Source organism: Mus pahari, chromosome 3 (genome assembly GCF_900095145.1).
Source record: "Mus pahari chromosome 3, PAHARI_EIJ_v1.1, whole genome shotgun sequence".
Taxonomy (NCBI): Eukaryota; Metazoa; Chordata; class Mammalia; order Rodentia; family Muridae; genus Mus; species Mus pahari.
The window spans coordinates 132,982,884-132,989,226 of NC_034592.1; positions in this window are offsets into that span (position 1 = coordinate 132,982,884).

Here is a 6,343-nt window from a genome sequence, read left to right on the forward strand (position 1 = left end):
TGTGTGTGTGTGTGTGTGTATGTGTAGGGGGTGTTTCTGCTCTGCTCTAGCTTTTTCTTGCTATTCTTAAAACTGTCTGGTTGAGACAGGTATCTTTCTGCTCAAGACAGCTCTCTCTGTCTGCTAGTAAAAATTCTATAAGAATTCTTGGATCAACTGGCCTAGTGCAAAAGAAAACTTCCAAAAGTAATTCTTGGGGTTATTAAAATCAGAAAGTAATTATAGTAGTAGTAGTAGTAATAATAGTAACAACAACAATAATAGTAATAATAGTAATAATAATAATAATAATTCTAAAAGAGCTGTTTTTGCTGGATAGCTGCTAGAAACCATTTTAAAAGAGCTGTGTCAGCTGTCTAAGTAATTCTTTGGGTTTCTGACCTCAGAAATCCCTTTAGAAAAAATTCTTGAAGAGCTGTGTTCACTCTCCAGTGATCTTCAGATATCTCACTTAACTCTCACTACAGAAAAATTCTAAAAATGAACTGCTATCATTTCCTGCTAGGTCTTGTCATGCAGACTGAAAACCCGTTTTTTTTTTTTTTTTCATGTATGAATTTGGATATTCATTCCAGGATCCCATTTGATTTTTCTATGAATCAATACCTGTGACCCCAGTCCCTTGAAACTTAGATGACAGAAAGTGCATTTTTTTTTTTTAACACTGCAAAGGAATTCAGAGATCTTGCCTGCCTCTGATAAGCATAGATGAAAAAATGGCTGTATGTGTGTGCTGGAGGGACTTAGCATGGATGAATGCAGTTGAATACTTCAAGATAGGAAAGACCACTGCTGAAAGTATCTCAGTTGCAAGGGAATCTTGGCATGTTGACGATTCTTGGACATTGGGAAGGCCATTTATACCACCAGTATTTGTGGGATTATTCGGACATCGGCCTATGCCATAACCTCTGTATGTATGTGATGTGGAGGGAAAACTCAGAGAATTCAAGCTACACGATCACATTTCGACACCGAATATTTGAGTCACAACACTGGACACTGAGGTCTTTATAATACTGGAATGTTTTCTTGGCTTCACTTTGGAGCTGTCCAATGATTCTTCCTCTTGGAGGAAGAAACTGTGTAACATGGGTTTGATTTATCTAGAGCCCCCAGTTCAGAAATGGAAATATTAAAGAAATACTGAATCTTTACTGTTGGATTTTGAAAGAATGAAGCTCTTTTAAAACTTGGATTGTAAGCCGGGCGTGGTGGCGCATGCCTTTAATCCCAGCACTTGGGAGGCAGAGACAGGCGGATTTCTGAGTTCGAGGCCAGCCTGGTCTACAAAGTGAGTTCCAGGACAGCCAGGGTTACACAGAGAAACCCTGTCTCGAAAAAAAAACAAAACAAACTTGGATTGTGTTATATTATGATAATAACATTAAATAACATTTATTGATGTTTAATAAAATTAAACATTCTATATTGAGGGCAATATAGAAAGGAAAGCTTAAGAACTGATAGTGACATATTTGCCAGTTGAGTTGAGTAGATGTCAATTGTTCTGGCTACATTTTTTTTTTTTTTCTATCAAAATGGCAAAACTGGGAAAGGAAACCAAAATTCAGAAGGAGCATAATTCAGATTTTACTGTACACAGTGTGTAGGGAAATATCATGATAATGATTGATGTGGACTTGTTAAGTTCCACCTGGCACCAGGTGATCCTGAGAAAGGTGGCTGAATATGAGTCTAGAGAGCAAGCCGGTAGGTTGAATTCCTCCATGGATTCCTTTTTCATTTCTGCCTCCAAGATTTCTATTCTGCTTCATTTTCAGACTTTTCTTCCCTCAGCGATTCACTCTGAGCTAAATGTGTAAGTCAGATACACCCTGTCTTCCTCATATTGCTCTTGGTCGTGCTCTGTACCACAGCAATAGAAAGTCAAGCAAGACATGGTCCTCTTCTCTGTAATTGTGGACATTTGTGTACCAAGATTCCAAAGGACAAGATTTCGTTCTTCACCCCTTACGATAGTTAAGGCTTTGTTGTTGTTGTTGTTGTTCCTATATATATATAACAGGATAGATGACCCTGTGTGCCCAGGTACTTCTGTCTGCCTAACCTGTACATCACTATAGAAGAACTAGGAAGAGGTGTGTGCGTTACTATGTCTGCTGAGGATACGGGCTTTGTGGTTTCAAACTGATGTCTTTACAGTATGATCGCAAGAACATTACACACGGACTCTGTTCCCATCTGAAGTAACCTAGACTTTACAATATTTTTCACACTGTAAGTCAGTGTAAAACACACAGCGTATGCTAGTGAATAACAATATGAGTTCTCTTACACAAGGAATACAAGACCCTTATTTCCTGGTAGGAAGTGCTGCTGGTAAATTCCAGAAGTTATTTAAATTATTTACAAAGAAACGTTTGAATGCCATTCTTAGTCTTTTCATTACAAGGTAAATCATTGCCAGGAGCCTAGGTTTAATATATGATCTTGATGGGTAGGTAAGTAAAAGACTAAAACTTAGGACCACAACTAAAATCCACAGACTGAAGTATTCATATTTTATGATGCAATAATGACCAGAGGCAGTTTGACAAAGAACTTGGCACAAACCTATTAGTTGCAATCCTTTGGTGGTCAAAAGAAATTTTTACGATGGTTGTCTGAAAATTTGTTGTTTATTTTAGGTTTGGGGTCACCACAACATAAAAAAAAAAAAAAAGTTGGCATTATCCCTGGTGTAAAAGTATGCACCAAGGTGGTGTCCCCACCCCTCTCAGAGGAGAAGGGGAGTGAGTCTGGGGAGGTGCTGTGTGTGGCGGGATGGGAGGCAACGATTGGGATGTAAAATGAATTCGATAGACTAATGGAAAATTATGTTTCTCCTTACCTAAGGTCTCTTCAGGCTGACAGAGAATGATTTAAATATATATGTCTAGGCTGGACTAAAATTCATGTTCCTCCTCCCTCTCCCTCCCTCAGCAAATCCTACCAGAATTCACCAAGCAGCTGATGGAAGCAGATGCAGAGACTCATCCACAAACTTTAAATGGATCTAGGATTGTCTTGTGAAGAGGTGGGGCAAAGAATGGACCCAGCCGGAGGGGTCAAGGACACAGCATGAAGACCCACAGAGTCAAGAAATGTGGACTGTTGAGGACTCACTGACCAAAGAGCATGCGTGGGCTGAAGCTGGGCACCCTGCACTTATGTGGCACATGTGCAGCTTAGTCTTCATCTGGGTTCCCAAAAAACTGGAGGAGGGTCTGTGTCTGACTCTGTGACCTGGCTTTGGATCCCTTTCCCCTATCTGGGCTACCTGGTCTGGCCTCAATGGGAGAGGATGGGCCTAGTCCTGCAGCAGCTTGGTACCCACGAGGAGGGAAAAGGGTAGAAGGGCATGTGATGTTGGTACTGGGAAGAGAGAAGGGGGGCTGAGATCAGGATAAAGTGGATTAATGAATAAACAAACAAACAAACAAACAGACATTTAAGGTCAACATGTGACAAGTTTTGAAAATATAAACTAATATTACCAGACATAAATTTGTGCCTCTGGAAAAAAATCATTTCATTAGAATAAATTTCTAAAAATGAAGTCTCCGAATTAAAAAATAAAAAATAAATACATAAGTCTAATGTCTAACCTTCTTGTTTTTACTAGCATAGTAAAGCTATAGCTGTTTATTTATTCATTTATTTATTTTGGAAACTGAGTCAGACAAAAACCTGATACGTTATATAATGATATATCATTTAAGAATCAAGAAAGTGTCCAGTCTCTATGTTATGGAAAGAGCTTTAACTATGAAATCATCATTTTTTTAAAAAAAATTTGAACTATTAAGGATAATTCAGAAATGTAAGTTAATAGTCACTTTATAAATGATCAAATTGTTTAATATGTTAAGAACTATATTTGTAGTAATGCCAAACAAGATAAGCTTTATTTAGCCATTTGTTTTTTGTTTTTTTGTTTTAATTATCTTTTTTTATAATCCAGTTTTTACCCCCTCTCAGTTTTCCCCTCTTACATTTCCTTATCCCATTCCTCCTTCCAGTCCCTAAGAAGATGTACCCAACCTCCCACCTTCCCCTATCCCACCCTATCCCACTCCACCAGGCCTCCCCACTCCCTGGGGCCTCAAGTCTCTCAAGGGTTAGGTGCCTCTTCTCTCACTGAGGCCAGACCAGACAGTCCTCTGCTATACATATATCAGGGGCCTTGTGCCAGCTAGTGTATGCTGCCTAGTTGGTTAGCTGTGTTTTATGACCAAACAACTAAAACTAGACAAAGATTATTTAACTCAGATATGCTTTGTAGATACTTACCCTCAAATCTGGCAGACATGTGCTGAATATGACACATAAAATGCTTAAAAGTACTATGACAGACAGAGACTCTCAGATCCTAGTAATGACATCCAAGGTCTCCACAAGATAATAGACACAGAAACAATGCATTCTACCTGATTGTGTTAATGCTAAGCACTGGGAAAGACTGTTCCTATGCCTCTCCCAGCCCTAGAAAATGTCCTGTGGACAACCAAGACACAAGAGAATTGATTGCCCCACTTTGCATAGACAAGTTGATGTCAGTTCCTCCCATTCTCCTCTATAGAAATGTATACCTCTGGCCCCATTGCAGCACAGACCCCAGGGAGCTTGGGATGACTGTCTAGGTAACAGTATTGATGAGTCTCTGCTATTTGAATTGATACATACATAGGTCATTATAATTTATCCTTTTGGGGTCTCTGATCGCATTAAGAGCTAAACTAACTGTAGCTTTGTCAGTCATGCAACAGCAGACAATCAGCTCTTCCCCCCAAGGCTATAAGCACCTTGTTAGTTCATTAGTCCATTAGTTAGTTCATTAATTAATTAAAGCTACTGGGTGTCGGCTTAAGAAAAGGTAAGCAGGTTTGCCTTGCTTTCAGGCTTCATGTTAAAGGATAAGCAGTTTTCAGATCTAACTTTTTTACTAAAAGAACCTGTTTTACAATGCCTATTCTCAATAATAATTACTTATTTATCTGATAAATTATTAAAATTGGTTTAAGTCCATACAAGGTGTATGTTTTTGTGGTTTTGTGTGTCAACTTGATACAAGCTGGAGTTATCACAGAGAAAGAAGCATCCGTTGAGGTAATGCCTCCATGAAATCCAGCTATAAGGTACTTTTTCGATTAGTGATCAAGTGGGGAGGGCCAAGCACACTGTGGGTGGTGCCATCCCTGGACTGGTGGTCCTAGCTTCTATATAAATGCAAGCTGAGCAAGCCAGGGGAAGCAAGCCAGTAAGCAGTATTCCTCCACGGCTTCTGCATCCACTCCTGCCTCCGAGTTCCTACCTTTGTGAGTTTCTGTCCTGACTTACTTTGGTGATGAACAGCAATATGGAAGTGTAAGCTGAATAAACCCTTTCCTCCCCAACTTGCTTCTTGGTCATGATGTTTTGTGCAGGAATAGAAACCCTGACTAAGATACAAGGTCTAAGGATATAAAAACTTAAATAAGTTCTAAGGATTTCAAAAATGATATAAAATATATAGAGGTAAAGAATGTTTCAAGTTTCCTAGCCCTTCTGTGCTGTTATTGCCCTGAGAATTCAGAAGTTCAAGATCTGATGGAGGACTGACAGCTTATTACTCCATCCAAAGTTCAGAATTTTGAGCTTTTTTGGGGTTGTGTTCTAGATATAAATTAAAGACGCTTTAGGCCAGCTAACATATCTCTGCCCAATCTATATACTTTGATATGTGAAGAAATTTCTGTACATTTGTATATTCATATTTATTCGTACCTTTTAACCTAAAACTATAGTTTATGCTTGATCTTAAAGGTATGAGTCTACTCCTGTTGTTTCACAGATACCTGTTAACTGCTTTTGTTACAATATGGATTTCAATACAGTCATAATGCGAATATATCACTTTTTATAATCTAAAGCTTCCTGTGAAATTCAGGGAGTCAAATAAGTCCTGAGACTTGAGTCTACCTGTTGCAGGTGAAGTGTACTCTGGGTAATTATGCCCTGAATTTCCGCACCTGCCTGTTCCTGAGGCTGGGATTTGCCCCTGGAATCAACCCAAGCTATGCTGACTGGCGTCACCTTGGTCCTAGTGTGTTGCTCTATAAGGTAACGTCCTTGCTATCCTTCTGACTAAACCTTCTAAGTTCTTAAATTAAACAGTTCAGATGCTGGGGACAGCATACGACGATATGAATGGAGGGACCTTGGAGAGCAAGAGACACATCCCTCCAGGAGATCCACCATCAGGAATAAGAAACTGCTTGCAGCAGGTCTGAATGGTGACATCTCAGAAGCCTGAGGGCAGCTCTTTGTAAAAAAAAAAAAAAAAAAAAAAAAAAAAAAA